General features: G+C 37.2%; 1 protein-coding gene across 3 annotated transcripts in view; it reads left to right on the top strand.

The window, feature by feature from the left end:
* The window catches only part of THRA (thyroid hormone receptor alpha), a 1,750,892-nt gene that overhangs the window by 589,865 nt on the left and 1,143,917 nt on the right, over positions 1 to 17,110 (top strand). The gene's annotated exons all lie outside the window — the stretch shown is intronic.

The following is a 17,110-nucleotide window of genomic DNA, read 5'->3' as shown; positions in this document are numbered from 1 at the left end:
TGAAAGGGAGAGATAAGGCAAGGTGTGGAGAGCACTAGATGGATGATACAGAGCAAAGTCAAGGAGAGAGCAGTGACTGCTCTAAGAAAAAAAAATGAGGGGCACAAACTAGATGAATTGACCTCCAGAGTCCTCCAAAATCTGGCCAGTATGCTAACAGATCCCATGATGAAGATCTTCAATAGATCTCTTGCCCCTGTAAAAGTCCTGAGGACTAGAAGATCGCAAGTATTATACACATTTACAAGGAGGTAGCAGGAAAAGTATAGGGAACTACAGATCTGTTAGCATCATGGCATTGGCAGAAAAAGTCAAGGTTGCTTTCTGGAGGACAGCAATTCTAGAACAACAACCAATCTCATGTGGTAGCCAGAAAGGGATGTCAGTCAAACCTGAACCCCTTTATGACTGGCTACATGAAAACTTGACAGGGTGCATCAAGCTGACATGGTTTATATATACGTCATCAAAGCCCTTGACTTAGTCACACATGGTCAGCGAGGCTGGGGACAGGATCACTGACACTATATTGCAGCATTAGGTTGGTCTGTCTTAGTTTTCACTCTTTGACAGCTCTTTCCTCTTTTTTTAACATTTTTCTTTAATCAGCACATTTTAAGAAATGACATAAGTACAGATGCATTTAATAGAAAAATAAAAAACATAGTAAAAGTTTCCATTTTCATACAACATGCATACCTTTTATTTTTAACAATTTTCATTTACTCCAACATTACATTAATTGCTCAGTTTCTGCCTTCCCTTAAACCTCATTCTGCCTCCTCCTGAACATTATTCTGCATGTGTCATTCCCACAAATTGCATCTAATTCTATGTAATTTGTTCATTCCCTTTTCTAAAGATCCCAGCTCCTTTCTTTTATCTCTTGTGCAATACTGAATACTTCACTTATAGTTGGTTTACATTAGATTTCCATTTTCTTGTATTTTTTTTTTTTTGGCAGCCAACAGCATTACGTTTAGTAAGGCCTTATTATATTTAGGCAGTTCAGATTTTATATCCCAGATGAAAAGAATAATTTCCTTAGCTAGAACTGTTTGCTTTCCCAATATCTGTGAGAAAGTACTCTTTCGAGTATTTATAAAATCTGCCAACTTGGATGAATCCCAAATTGGAACCTAGGAGACCCAAGTTTGACTACTGACCCCAACTCCTGTGGGGCTTGCTGAAGGGGGATAGTAAAACTGGAGCATAAAAATACCAATGCAAACACTTCCTTTAAAAATCCTAAACCATTTGGACTTTGTTGCATACAGATGTCCTCCTGTTGTTCATTTATAAATTGCCTTTCAAGTCTCTTTTCTCAGTCTTTTTCTAGCCTTCTGTGATTTATTCCTATGTTTATCATGATGTATTTAAATGCCGTACTAATTTTCATTTTTTTAACAGCAGCTTCTGTTCTAGACTCAGTTACAAACTCCACCAGAGCAGGTCTTTCATTCAGTACTCCCCTGTCCCTGTCTCCTTGTCTTTATTCTTCTTTGACAGATCTTTCTAGCATTTCACTCATGTCTTACCATTTACTTGACTGTGCTGCTTTTTCTCTGATAATTTTGGAAGCTTCTAGACAGTTACCATTGTTCCCCTTCCCACCGGTGCCTGTCCCACCTGTGACTATGGACTGCCCTGTGTGGTCCATGAGGAGAGGCAGCAGCAAAAGTAACCCGGATGGTAATTTGTTTATTTAAGCTTGTTAACTGGATGAGTGAACTGCATTGTGGATCTTTTTCACTCACATCTCAAGTCAAAGGCCTTCAAGTGTATTCAAACACATGAGAAGACAGAGTTCCTTTTCCATTTTCTCAGAAGGAAGGAAGGATCTGCTAGCCCCTTTAAGTGCTTGTCAGATTCATTTGGTCCAGACTTAGAGGGAGAGGCAGATAAATCTTTGCAGGCCCTGGAATCAGCCCTTTATGAAGTAGGTGTTTTATAGAATTCATTAAATGTATGTAATAAGTTGACAAGTAGCCAATGAAAGAACAGTTTTGCAAGAAGGTCCTTCCAGAAGCCATCAAAGGCCCAGAAGCAACTCGTGTCATAGTCAAATCTTGAAATATACCGAAAACGATGGTGCATCTGCACTAATAAATTACTTTTTTTTCATGGGAAATGTCAGCACTGCAAGCCAGAGGTTCACACCACCTCCTTACATCAGCCACCTTCTATTTATGGAGGCCTTTAACTAGGATGTATTCACTGCTATGTTATGACACCCATATCGTCTTCCAGTTATACAAAAAATCCTAACCTTTAACACTTGGTCTGCTCACTAAGAATATAATAGTTGAGCAATCTCCTTTAAGATAAGAAAATGCACAAAGATGCCGCACCAGGATAAACCGCTTGCTTCTCTCAGTTTAATTTCTCTACGTTTTTTGGATTTCTAATACCATCACGGGAAAAGAGCCCATTTCTAAGTCAAAGTATGATTTAAGTTCATGAAATTAGTATTGTTTCAGTCTTTGATGTTAGCCAGAAGTACTCTTCGCAGCACCCGCAATATGCCCAGAATTGACTCCTGTAATTCATGGAATTACATTTATCAGTAACATATCTAAATACAACTCTAATTTCTTTTTTATGAGACCCACTGCTCCTACTAGTATTGGGACTGCCTGAGTATCCTTCTTGGGTCTCCTTTAGGAACTTGAAAATTATAAAGCAGTAGGGACTGAATAGTTTGGTCAGTGAACTTTTTAAATTACTCCTAGAATGTTTTCTTTAGAGTTATCTGCTTCAGAAACTGTATAGTTTCTGTTTAAATTGTTGTCACTTGGTGAACTTTAACTGAGCAAGAGTTATCTGTATTCTTTGAAAAGAAGTTTGCCTGACAGGTGTTATTGTTAAGGCTAGCAAGCATTTTAGGCAAACAGTAGAGCATTCTATGAGTATTAGTAGATGCCAGACTTGTAGTGTTAAAATTTATATTATTTAAGGTATTATATTATTATTTAGAAAAAAATATAAAAGTACCCTGTGGTGACTGTAAAAGCTAACGTATTAATCAGGAGAAATAATTTAGTTTTTCTCTTGTTTGTGTTGTTTTCACTTGTTTAGATGGAAGATGTTTAGTTTGGGATGAAGCTAATGTATCTTAGGAGTAAGAACAGAAACTGTTAGGAAACTGTGCGATAGACCTACACCGGTTGTAGTGGTTACTGATACACAGTACAAAGTGCTGACAGAGCTAACAGTGTATTTAATCCAAGAAACGAAATCGGTTGCACTCGTAGCTGGAAAATACTTTAGCGCTTTTGTCAGTTCATATAGAATTACTTCTTCAGTGGTTTGTCTCCTAGTTTATTACTCACTTGTTCATCATTTTGTAAGATAAATCAATTTTTGAACAGAGTATCTCTAAATTGAGGATACTGGGGGTTGTATGTCAAAATCATAGCTTTTCTAAATGTATTGCTATTATAAGACCCAACAAGGGATAAAAGTGCCCCGACATTCTCTTGTTAGTAACCTCTTCTAATATTGGCTCCACAAAATCTTATGGATACCCCCTTCCAACCAACATACCTAATAGGATGTCTCTTTCATGACAAAACATGTCTAACTCACTAACCATCCTTGCAAGCCTTACCCCCTATCCCTTAACTAGGGACCTTTTTTGGTGCAGGGGGTGACCACTATCAAAGTGGAGTAGAGTGTTTGAGTATGTTGGTTTCCTGTAAATGGTAGATGTGCATTTTGTCAACTCTTTGTTTTTCCTGACCTGGATGCCTGAATAACTAATACTTTCTGTGTTTGTCTCCATCGTAAACCGTAAAAATGAAGTAATAGCAATAAATTGGTTTATCTTACACAATGATGAACAAGTGGGTAATAAACTAGGAGATAAACCATTGGTAGTATACAAAAAAGACACCTGTATTAAGAATATGTTAGAAAGAAAAAAGGAGGGGGCAAGATTTCAAACTAGTGGTTATAGCAGGAAGTGTGGACGTTGTTTACAATGTAAACACATTTTAGAGGGTGATAAGGTGAATATACCGGATTATGGTATAGTGAAATCACTGCACAGGAGTAATCGTGGAACTAGAAATGTGGTCTACATTGCACTATGTCAAATGTGTAACAGATGCTATATTGGTAAAACAAAAAATTCATTCACATCTCGTATTTATCAACATTATACAGCATTGGAAGAGGGAATGTTAACAATGCCTTAGTTAAGCACCTCAACAGGTTCCCAGAACATATTTTTTAAATTTACAATACTGGAACATATAGAGGTTAATGATGAGGAGGACCAAGTGAATTGTTCTTGGAGTACAAGGAGATGATATGGCAATTGAGGGTCAATGCTACAAGTCCCCCAGGGTTGAATGAGGTTGTGTCTCTCACCAGCTACTTGAAGCTAAAATCTGAGTTTCATATATAAGAAGAAGAGGCATGTTAATAAACTTTATAATACTGACATCCACATTTTGATATTTTTAAATTAAATAAAGCTGTATTCAGGGTTGAAATATTTTAAATGCGTATAGTTCATTTTTGTTTTTTATAAAAAACAAATGGTTTCATGAATGTAATGGATTGCAATTTTTTTTATATATTTATTGACATAAAAATGAAAATGTATTTATTTATATAATTTTTAACATAAATAGAGGGGGTATAGCTTTAAAATTTAAAATTCAGGTTTGCAGAGTTTAATTGATTTATTGGGACGTAATGTGCATAACATGTGATGGTATAAAAATGGGTGGAAATGTTTTATTGTTATTCTGAAGAAGTCATTTTATATGAACTGACGAAAGTGCTAAATGAAGTATTTTTCAGCTACGAGTGCGACTTGTTTCCTTTCATTGATTATTTGGTTTGTGTTCTTTATGTGGTTAACAATGTATTTATCTAAGATACGTCTAAGCAGTCATGTGTTAGTCACATCTTTATTTAATGTTTACTTGCAAAATAAACTCCAGCATCTGCATTAACTGTATTAGTATAGGACTTGTAGAATATTAAATACCTAGAAGAGATGCCCAAGGGGGTTGTCTTTCATCATGATGCAGAAGATGCAGAAAGGGATTCCAATACAGCCTTCAACACAGACAAGCTAAACTGAGCTGATGCCATTTGTTTCTAAATTCTAAATTAAGTCGATGATTTCAGAGACTTCAGCATTCTAATTTCATCCAGTTTTATCCTTAACTAAGTATGTTAACACTATTGTTGCTAAGGCTATGAAACATCTTAGGATGTTAATGAAAAATATTTCTTTAAGAGATGATAGGTATATTGTAGAATTACATAAGTAATTTATAAGACCATTTTTGCAATACAGTAACACATTTTGTTTTTAAAAGTAATGAACATCTCAGAAAGCTTGAGTGTGCAAAGACAGTTCACGAAAAGAATGACCTTGAAAGATCTTCAAATTGAAATTGTACACAATTCATTATAGATATCTAAGGGGAGACTGATTGGCACCTCATCTACAATGCCACTTACAATACCACCCCCCAGCATGCAACTGGGGCAAATAGCATTTATGTCCCACCAATCATTAGCGGACCGGAGTTCCGCTGTGGCAACCCCTAACCAGGAAAAGCCAAAAGAATAACAACTTACTATGACTTTGTTAATCAGTTAAAAATATACATAGCAAAATGTATTTCAGAACAACAGCAGAAAGCCAGCACAAGATACACAGACACATATAAGTAGCTTGAGATGCAAAGTGATTTCTTAGCATTTATCTCAGCCAAACAGTTTAAGCAGGAGAAGAAAAAAAAGTAGCACAGCAGAAAATGCTACAGAAAGCAGACATAAGTAAAATGCAATGCATATAAAATACATTTAGAACTACTGTAATAACGGCAGCACTAGAATGCTTCATAGCAGGAAAAATACAATGAAAACATTTGTGGCAGACTTCAGTTTAGACCTTGTAGTACTTCTAAAAAAAATGTAGAAACTGACAGACTTCACAGAATTTGACATATTAAAGGACCAGTAAGCCAGATTAAAAAATCCATGTACAGATATAAATAATGGCACCATCACTCTACAAGTAAAAAATATAGTATAACCAATCCAATCCAGACTTAGAATAACCCCCAACCAAAAAAACAGCAAGTAAAGTATAAGAAAGAGGAAACATGGGTATCAAACCACAGAACTGTGAAAACAAATATGAAAGTGCAAGAGCTATATGTGGATAAGAAGAATTGTGACAGAAGGAAAAGTACCACCACATTCAGGGAATCCAAAAGACAGAATCTCAAAGTATACAAAACTAAATGAAAACACTCCAAAAATGTGCAGTACTAGTCGACTGCAAAACATCTGAAACAACAGTGACAAACTCTGTAAGAAATAAGACTATCCAACAGAAGTCGTAAAGCTACAAAGTGCCATGGCTGTCCCCACAAACTGCTCAACTTTTAAAAGGTAGGAACACCAGTGATTAACAGTAAGCACCAGCATTATGTCACACTTAGGAAAAAAGCTCATATTGTTACTAAAGCAACTACGACCAACTACTGCCATAAAGTTCAGCTGTCTCATTTGTATAGCCCAAAAGCAGTTTTGGAACTCTGAAAACTATGTGGACACGACATTTTCAAATTTAAAAGCAATACGCACCTCTTAGATCAACAAACTATGCATAGGATTAAAAATGCAATTTAAACCACCACAAAGCAAATGGTCAACTTTCAGTAAAATACTTATGTCCACCCAACCCTGCCGTTTCATAACTACCTAGAATATCCCAAATTTTACTTTAAAGTCATCTCTAAAAAGGAAGTTAAAGATGAGGTTAGTAAAACCTCTTCCAGTTCATCCCCCAGATCATGTCACATACTCCCTTTCTTCCTCAAATTAAGGAACAACTATCTTGTTTCTCCTCTCAGTCATATTTCCAGCTTTACTCTAACTACCAAATCCATTACAGATTTGTTCAAAAGAACAACAATTAATCCCATTATGAATGTCTACAGACCCCAAAACACCAGAGGACTACAGATCCATAACAAATATTGACCCTATGGCTAAAATCTTAGAAAAAAATACTGTATAAACAAATACTAACTTACATCTTTCAGTATGGCAGCATCCTTGCAGATAACATGGTTTCAGGCCAAGGAGTTGTACATGCATAGCTTTCCTCCTACTAACTAAGTCTATCTACAATAATACAGAAGATGATAAACTTACTGGAACCAAGTTTCAAGACGACCTAATAGCTTTCAAGTATGTAGACCATAGCATTCTAATATAAAGGCTAAAAAGGTGCCACTTTTCACAAGAAGTTTGCCAGTAGTTTGAAAACTACCTGCACAACTGGACCTTCTGTTTATTTACCCACCCTCCAACAGATATAACCTTAATCACTGACCAAGTTTGGATGTCCGTTTTCATAAAACGACTTTCCATAGGAACTATCAAATCTTAACATCATGTTGGGAACTATCCAATCTTAACATCATGTTATATGTAGGCAACATTGTCATTACTATAGCATTCACATCCCACAAACAAATCAATCCGTCTCTAGAGACTGATTTCAGACTCCTTTGGAACTGGTGCATATCAACAGAATTGTACTAAATACCAATACATTTTCAGTTATGCTTTTTGGAACTAATAAAAGGCATCAAAACTCATCCACTCCACATACTAGACCCCTACCACCAACCACTGCCTTTTGTCACCAAACAAAAATATTTAGGCTTTCTAATTGATCCTTCTCTCTCATTTACTGTACAGATTCAAGCCTAAGGTCATAAAGTACTCTTCCAACTCCAACACATAATGTCTAACCACCTGACTAAAGAGACTAGGAAAGCCATTGTCATTAATGTTCTCCAAGGTAGAATACTCACTCGCACTTATTTGACTTCATTCCCAAGAGAATATTTCACTCCTCCAGAGCACAGAGAATAACATATTGCACTTTGTACACCTCATTTTGTCCTTTGAATATCAGTTTAATTTTAAATGTAACTGGTTCTCTTTTGATTTGAGAGCTTTATTCTTACTAAACATACTGACCTTTAAACTGTTAAATAATAGTTACTGACCCCCATTTAAAATATTTTACTTCACAAGACTAAAACTTAATTTCTCAGAAACTCAGATAAAAAACTTTTTGTTAGACTACTATATACCCTTGCCAGTAGAGAGAGAGAGAGAGAGAGCATTCACCAAAATTGTCCCAGAATTCTGGAACATAATTCCACAGGATGTCAGGGCTGTTACTTCCCTCAAAGATTTCAGGAATGCATTAAACAAGTATACCAGAGATTCTTCCCAGTATAATTTCTTCGAGTCACATGGATAATCCTCCAGGGACCAGCTATTCACCTTTGTAACCTTCTTTGCCCCCCACTCATCATTACCTTTCCACTCTTTCTTCTTTCTTACTTACTCAGTTCCTTTCATACCTCCACATCTATATTACTGAGTCTATCTTATGCTACCTTACATATCCCACTCAGTCTAACTCCGAGCATAATTTCTTTATCCAACCTAATATACCATACCTCTTAAGCACATTTTAACCGTCCTTGATGTATGTTAAGGCATTGTACTTTTTCAGTAATGTTACTCTATAATTTCTCTAATTAATTAGTTGTCTTGTAGCAATGTAATTTTCTAATTTCATGTGTAAGTTGGATAACCGTTAGTATTCAGTTACTTAGTTGTTATCTTTATTGTACAAAATGTTATTTGCTTTGCCAGGTGGTCCGAGTTATGCATGAAAAGGGTCTGTTGACCAGAGCACTTAGCCAGTTAACAAATGTATAAATAAATAAAAACAAAGCAACATATGAAACATTCTAATCTGCAGGAAAGCAGAAAAAGGCAGAGCACCTAAAAGAGAGAGAGAGAGACACACCAAAAATCGTGAATCCTGCAAATAATGACACAGACAAACACGTACCACCACAAAAATGTATAAAAAGGCATATAAAGTATTTAAAGTACATACACTCTTCTCCAATTGCTAATGCAGTGAAGATGACAGCAACATGCATATACGTGATACAGAAGTACATCACAAAACAGCACAGTGAAAAATAAAGAGCTATATATAAAATTCCACCACAAGGACTAAAAACTGCTTAAGCATTTCTCGAAGGGCAGCAATATGAGCTTCTACCACTGATCTCAATAATGTTTAATACAGAAAACGCATTTCAGAATTAAAAAATACAACGGATCAAGTTTCTTGACTTTGTGCAGAAAAGAGTAGGTATAAAAGCTAAGCAAAGCATCTAAAGAAGTAAGGAAAATGAAGCAGGCCACATGTAATAAATGAATTAACAGAAAACATGATAAATTCCTTCTGTGTAAATCATATCCTGGGACTTTTCAATGCAGAAAGCTCCAAAATTCCATGTGGACACTCTACATTTTGCACTATGGATTTTGAGGAAATAAAAGAAATGAAATTAAATTGGAAAAACATTAACCTAAATCCAGAAGACAAAGGAAACAAATGTATAAAGCTGGCATGTGAACACCACACTAAAACATAGCCTGGAATAAACCCCAAAGACACAATGAAAATAAAACAACATGCCCGTAAAACAAAACAGAATAAAATGCCTGGGTATGTTATATAGACTCTAGTAAGAGACAAAACAAAATCTGCAACAAGTTCATTGTAATTACCACTCCTGCTGTCAGTAAAACCAAAGTTATCAAGTCAGACAAATTCTTATGATTCACATTCCCACTTGGAATAAACACCATCATAATGTTAAAAATTATTCCACAAGCTGAAAAAGAAATTACAAAAAATTGTAAACCATTGATATAAGAAAATGTATTGCACAAAAGCTAACCAACAGTGGAATAACACCGACATGGATAATGTAAATATCTTGAAATGCATGGAGTGCCGTGGTCACATTTCAAAATCGAAAAAAAAAGCTAAACCTGCTATGCTCTACTTTAGCATGAGATCCGACCATGACAGCATTTTCAGAGGCGTGTAACAATTGTTATAGAGCCCTAAGCATTGTGATGGTTGGCTGTAATTTGGTTCCTGAATATCTTTCCTTCTATATCCATAGAAATTTACAGACTTTAGTCTGTAAGTAACTTATTTAATAAGGGCAGTATTTAAAAACTGTCGCTGCCTTTTTCCTTAATTGCTGTCTGTACAACAGCTATGTGTTTTACTGGCTTTCAAAGCCAGTAAACCACATCACATTTATTTCTTTTGCAACTAGTAGTACATAGAGTAGATAGCACTCCATGCACTACAAAGATTTATGATCAGATCTCACTGAACCCATTATTATGTGTTTTTGAAATGGATGCCAAGATTCACCTTTACTAGAAAGGCTCACCCAGACTGCTACACTTTGATGTGAGGGAAAGGTTAGTTTGCTTTTTATTTGTTGTATTTTGTATTACTTTACAGCCTTTTTCTATTTTGAATACTGTGATTTGTTTTCTTTACCTTGTGTTTTACTTGTATTCTGCTTTTAACTGCATATTAAAACTTGAAAAGAGACCACAGCTCTGTCTCTTGTGAGTCAGGCAAAAATACTCACACTCCCACCCGGTTACTGTTGTGTTCTTAAACACCACTGTCTTTCTAGTAGCCTGCCCCTTATGTTAATTTGACCATATATCTCATTTCTTCTCTGCTTTTACTGGCTGTGTGAGTAAGCGCAAAATTATCATTTTGTGAAATCACTCCCCTTCAACTATTTAAATTTATTGGCCATCCTACTTTATTCCATAGTACCAGAATACAAAAGTGACCACCCCCTTTCAATCTATCTTGCTTTTTTAAAAATAGTGACTCTCCACTAAAACTTAACTTTTTAGACAGGTAAAACTTAAGTTAGCTACTTTCACATCTAACTCCTCTAGTGTACACTGCAGTGTTTAGGAAGAACCATTTTTTTTCATCTTACCTTTAAGCATCCCTGTGACTAGCACTTGCTCTAAAACCTACCGGAAAGCACTAGGAAGCCTTAAACTGATACAAGCACTCAACTCTCCTTGTTAATAAGAAGAGCTTAATCATAGGCACTACAACAGCCTATAATTGCAAAGTACCTTGCTAAGGTAAGGGAAAACAGCTCTTGTACTTTACAAAAAAAGCACCAAACCAGGCATGTCCAAGGGTCAGCTTCCGGTGATCTCTCCTGTCCACCTGGTGAATCTGGGCATACTGGGGCAATTCAGCAATTGCCTCATGTACATAGACAACCTTCTCCTCCTACCACCCAACACTACAACCTGCGAGAGATGCACTTACATAACCAAACTGGCAGCAAAGCTCTCTCCACCCAAGATTGTGCTAGACAGTCAAGAGGAGAAGGTTAACACCCGCACTACACCTCAAGCAACATAGAGGCCTTCTAAACCCACACCACTAACACCCTCACATAGCAACACTAAACCCTCATATGCGGAGGCCATTAACAGTAACCTACGCAAGCAACAAGAACCTCCAAAGCTGAAACACAAACAAACACCAGTCACAACCAAAGTGTCACATAGCTCACAACACCAGTGTGCCACCCAACAACAGCCCCTAAGGCAACACAACGTACCCAACACTTTAGTCATAGGTGACTCTATAGTCAGGCACACTGATGTCCCACTCACCAGGCTGAACAAGGAGAAAATTACAGTCAGCTGCCTGTCTGGTGCCAGGATCCGCCACATAACGCATGCTCTCATGTCACTCCACAACAAGTAAAAATGTGACTCTGTCATTGTTCATGTTGGAGCGAATGACTTGAGATGTACCCCCTGGACTACAGGACAAAATGATTGACTTCAAGAATTGGCTAGGCTTCTGGTGTCTTTCAAAGGGAATCCAGTACCTGTCTGTCTGGGAAGACATGATCGACAGACCACGATGCTTTGCCAGAGATGGTCTTCACCTGTTGCCTCTGGGATTCAGGTTGCTGGCTAAGGCTTTTGCCACCCCTATAGTGCCTTTTTTAGGCAAAGTTCAAAGGACAAAACCACCATGTAACAGCTACAAGCATGCAAAATCTGAAGGTAATGCTACTCAATGCTAGAAGTCTAAACCTCAAAATGCACTCTCTTGAGATACTCCTAAAAATGGAGAACATCGATATCTGTGCAGTAACTGAGACCTGGTTCAAGGCTCCAGAAAGCACCCCTGCAATACCAGGCTACAACTCTTGCAAGACTTTTCGGCCACCAAACCAGGACCGAAACACCAAAGGGGGAGGAGTCTCCATATTCACCAAGGATATTCACACCACCAGGCTAGTTGCCCAACAAAATGCATCTGAAATTCTCCAGGTGCAACTAACACTAGGTAAAACTGCAATCCAAATTGTAGCTTGCTACAGATCCCCCACCATGCCCCACGATTCTCATTACACCTTTTTAAACATACTAGAAAATATTAAGATACAACCAAACACCCTAATACTGGGTGATTTCAACTACCCTGCCATTAACTGGGAAAACTACTTGTGTACCAACACCTTTGCCCAACAGTTCTTGGAATTCATAAATTCCAATGCCCTGGATCAACTAATTCATAGTCCCACCAGGGGCTCCAATATCCTAGACATGTTCATTGCCAACATGAGAAATCGATGCTCCACACCTATGGTCATCCCCTCATTGGTCAGGTCTGACCATAAGCTAATCACCCTTGACATCCACATCCCTTCCCCACCCCCCCAGTAAGGAAACCTCCATAAAAAACTTCTCCATAGCCAACTTCATGCTACTCAAGTCAGAAGTGACAAACTTCATGACACCCATGCAGACGGAAACTGAAAGTTCGACTGCTGAATCCTACACTAAGGCACTGTACGAGCGCATCCACTCGTGCATGAATCGTGCCATCCCAAATAGGACCAAGATGCTCTCCTCCAAAAAAAGGAAGCCAATCTGGTGGTCCCCTGCCATAAACAAACTTTACAACAAAAGGAAGAAACTGTTGCAGAAAAGAGGAAAATCCCAGGATGCAAAAAACTCCCTTACCAGCCTCAGTAAGAAGCTGAGATCCCTCATAAAATCCTCCAAAGCTAGTTACGAAAATAAAATTGCCAAAGATTCCAAAGACAAACACAAGGTATTCTATAGCTATGTCAAGAATCTAAATGGCAATGCTCAGATCTGCTCTGAGCTACAACAGGATGGCATTAAATATACTGATTCCAAGGATATTGCCAATATCCTGGCAGATCGATTCAGTGCCAAATTCATCCCCCTCTCACCTCCCTAAATGGCCCATCTCAATACCAAAAGATTGCCAAATTCCAGTAATAACGGCCACACAGGTAAAAAAACACACTCTCCAAAGCTAAGAATACACCATCCATGGAACCAAACGACATTCCAGACTGTGTACTACATGAACTACAAAATGAATTGGCACCTCACCTAAGTGTCATGTTTAATCATAGCCTCACCTCAGGCTTCGTGCCCACTGAGTGGCGCACAGCTACAGTTATCCCACTCCACAAGGGGGGATCCACCTTGGATCCTAGGAACTACCGCCCCATCAGTCTAATGAGCCTGATCTGCAAGGCCATGGAATGTATTATCATGGAACTTGTAAACAAAGACATTGGCAACCTTCAAAACCTGGACCCCACCCAGTTTGGGTTCATGAAGGGCCAATCTTGTCTCCTTAACCTGATTGCCATGTCAAACCTAGAGCTGTTGGACATGCTACACTTAAAGAAATCCCAATCCCTCAGAGCCACACGCTCCAGGGATCTACACCTTGTCATCACAATGAACAAAACATGCTGGAGAGATGGGTTCCTGACCCAGAGACTCCCCAGACTCTGGAATAGACTGCCCATACATGTCAAGCAGAGCGCCTCTTTGGCCCTCTTCAAAAGGAACCTTGACGATTGGATGAGAGATAGGAAATTCACCCCGGGGATCACGTCAGTCGCCCTGCTAGACAGGGGTCCAGGGAAGTAAATATTGTGGATAGAAATAGCCAGGGAATTGTTATGGCTAGGCTTGTATAGGCCCTAGGGCCAATAGCCTAGTACCAACCAATGAACCTTAAAGGTGAGTTTCTTGACATTCACGTCTTGAACACATAACAATATGGTTACAATCGGAGTTCTGATCTTAACAGTTTGCGTCACAATCAGATGCAAAGCATGAATAAATTTTCAAGTATTATTGTTCAATAGCATCAGAACATATTTAATATTTTTAAGTACATATTTAATATTATGTCACCAACAAAGTATCTAACATAAAACTGACAAAAAGAAAAAAGATAACAACATGAAACAGTGGAGAACTAGCAACATCTTTGAGTTCCACTATATAAACTGACAGCACAGGCAAAATACATCACCATTAGTGTACAGCAAGATTAACACATTTTAATTTAAAATAATTACAAAAGATCATTAATACTATATTAACATGGGTATGCCAAGGACAGAACTGCTATACCACCGCTCTAAACCCTCAAATAATGAAAATTATACATAACAACCACATATATTTACATCGAATGGCAGGTACCACAGCAGAAATGGAAAATGATAAAGCAGTGTGAAAAAAATTAAATGAAACCAAAATTCCACATAGATGGAATAGGTCATTTCTTGTAAAATAGTTCAATTCTGTAAAAAAGGTGATCTTGGTATGCTTGACTTCAAGGTGTTGCTGTGAAAATTATACTGCTATATGACTGCACACCTTTATATACGTCTGGGATCTCACAATGCTGGTTTGCTGTATTAAAGTAAATATGCTACAGCTGGTGAACTGATATTTTAAAAATGCATTTCTGTATCTTGAAAACTGTTTTGCTTTGTAAATCTGATCTACATATATTTGCCTGCTTGTCTCATGTCATAACTGAAAGGTCCTTGGACCAGTTAACTTTCCCAATTAACAAATGATAAATAAATGACTAAATAAGCAGATAGACAGAAATAAATGCAGAGAGCATCAACAGTAAGAAATAATTGAATGACTTTATAGTATACATTGAAAACTGCATGTTGGCCAGACAAATTAAACAAAACAAAAAGTAAAAACAAGGAAAAAACTGTCAATAAAAACTGAACAAAAATAAAACAACCAAAGAATCATCAGCCAAAAGAAAGGACATTAATAAAATGCCTGGTTGTGTTATATGAACTGTAGTGAGAAGGAAAAAAGACTAAATTAAGAAAACAAACTGATATGTAAAATATAAAAACTGTACAAGCCAGATTAAACTAAAAAATTACATAGAAAAACAAAAATACTGTAATCATATAAAAATCAATGAATCATGAACCCTGAACAGCAGAAGTAACTGGAAAATAGAAGTAAATAAAAAAACATATAGCAGTACAGTGGATTAAAGAAGGAATTATTTGCCCAAACATAAATACAGTGTGAAGAAACAAAAAAGGCAAAGAAAAACTTGAAACAGCACCAACAGCAAATGTACTGAAGAAATATAGAACCCTGCAATAAAATATTAAAAGATAGTAAATAAATAACAACGAAATAAGGAAATCATATTTGATATTTTTTGTATTTGATATCTTTAATAAAATGAGTAATAAGGAGCATACAACACTGCCATACATAATATCACAGTAGAGCTTATATCTACAAAATAAGATGCTTTGAAACAGTTACTCATGCTCACTTGATTATTAAAGTGAAGAGCAAAGAGTTGCCATAGCTGCTTGCACAAAAAGGCTAGGCTACATTTGTGGAGGCCTTACCCTCCTGTTTGCCAATGTCACATTTTTGTAGACCAATGCTTGCAATTAGGAATGGTCTAGAAACATTTTCTGCCACACCTGTCCAAAGCAGTGATACACCCAAGTCCCACGCACAAGTGATATAGCGCCTGCATATTGCCAGTAGTTTGCCATACATCTCTCCCTGAAGAGGAAGTACCTGCAGAGCCTTGACACCCCACCTCATCAGATCCCACAAGAGCCAGAGCTTCTGCTTGAATGTGGGTCATTGTTAGGACTTTATGCCTCTATGACAGTGGAACTGCCTTTGTTATGTTTGTCTGCAATGGTATTGGTCACTGTATATTGTTGATTTGTCTAACAGGGACAGCATCACTTTACTATATGCTACATCTGAGGCTTTTGTCATAGCATGCCAAGATTGTCTGTCATGGCTCGCCAGTTTTTACATCTGCCTATAGGGTGTTTTTTTATAAAATATATATGTATACAGATATTGGAATCATTCACGGGAAATGCAAAAGAATGCAGAGGTTATTCTGCTTCCTTGTTTACCTGCATTGTGTGTGAGCTTTACTTTGAAATTGCAGGCCTGTAGTAACACCTTGCCCATAGCATAAATTATTTTGAAATGTAGCCCTCTTGTTTTGAACCTCTTTTCTCCATCATTTTTTCCTGTGAGATTTTTAAAATCTATGCAACATTGGCAGAATGCCCAACCAAGGCTTCAGAATCGCAATTGCATTTTCAGTAGAGTGCAGCTACCTGTGATGTGACTATAAACAACAGAAAGAAATATACACACACACACACACACATATGGCATGCTTCCTCATCCCTATAATAAGTCTGTATGGGAAAGTTTTTTACTGTCTTTAACTTTCTGTTTAAAAAAGGTATTCATAAATACAAGTTTCTGCCAAGACTTGAATATGCCCTGCTATCAATAACAGTGTGAGTTTATATCATTCATAGCATTTCTATTCATCTAAATCAGCAGTTTACCTTGTTGGCTGAAGTCCAACTGTTTACATCTTTCTGTGAGCAGTGTGTATGTCATAAAAATATGGCATTAAAGAATAAATTTTGGCGGTGATGTCTTGGGTGGGGGTCAACTCTGGAACATTAAAGGAAAAAGAAAAAGAAACCTTGTTATATTAACTGTAGAAACCAGATAAAACTGAACAACTGAGCAGAAATAACTATTTTTGAGATGGACTGAGAACGGCTTTGCGATTAACTGAGCCTCTGATTATTGGTTCCACAGTTTTATGGATACTCATCATAATAAGGTCAGCCAGACACTACAGTGAATTTGTAGATTATGACTCAGCTTCTGTCCCAGGAGTGAGATGTTCTTCCTTTTGAAAAAAGATACTGCATTCATCATTTATAATACTATCATATTCATCTTATTCATTATT

The sequence above is a fragment of the Protopterus annectens genome, chromosome 13.part0 (genome assembly GCF_019279795.1).
Source record: "Protopterus annectens isolate FY-2018-M chromosome 13.part0, PAN1.0, whole genome shotgun sequence".
In the NCBI taxonomy this organism is placed as follows: Eukaryota; Metazoa; Chordata; order Ceratodontiformes; family Protopteridae; genus Protopterus; species Protopterus annectens.
This window is presented reverse-complemented; position numbering and strand designations above follow the sequence as displayed.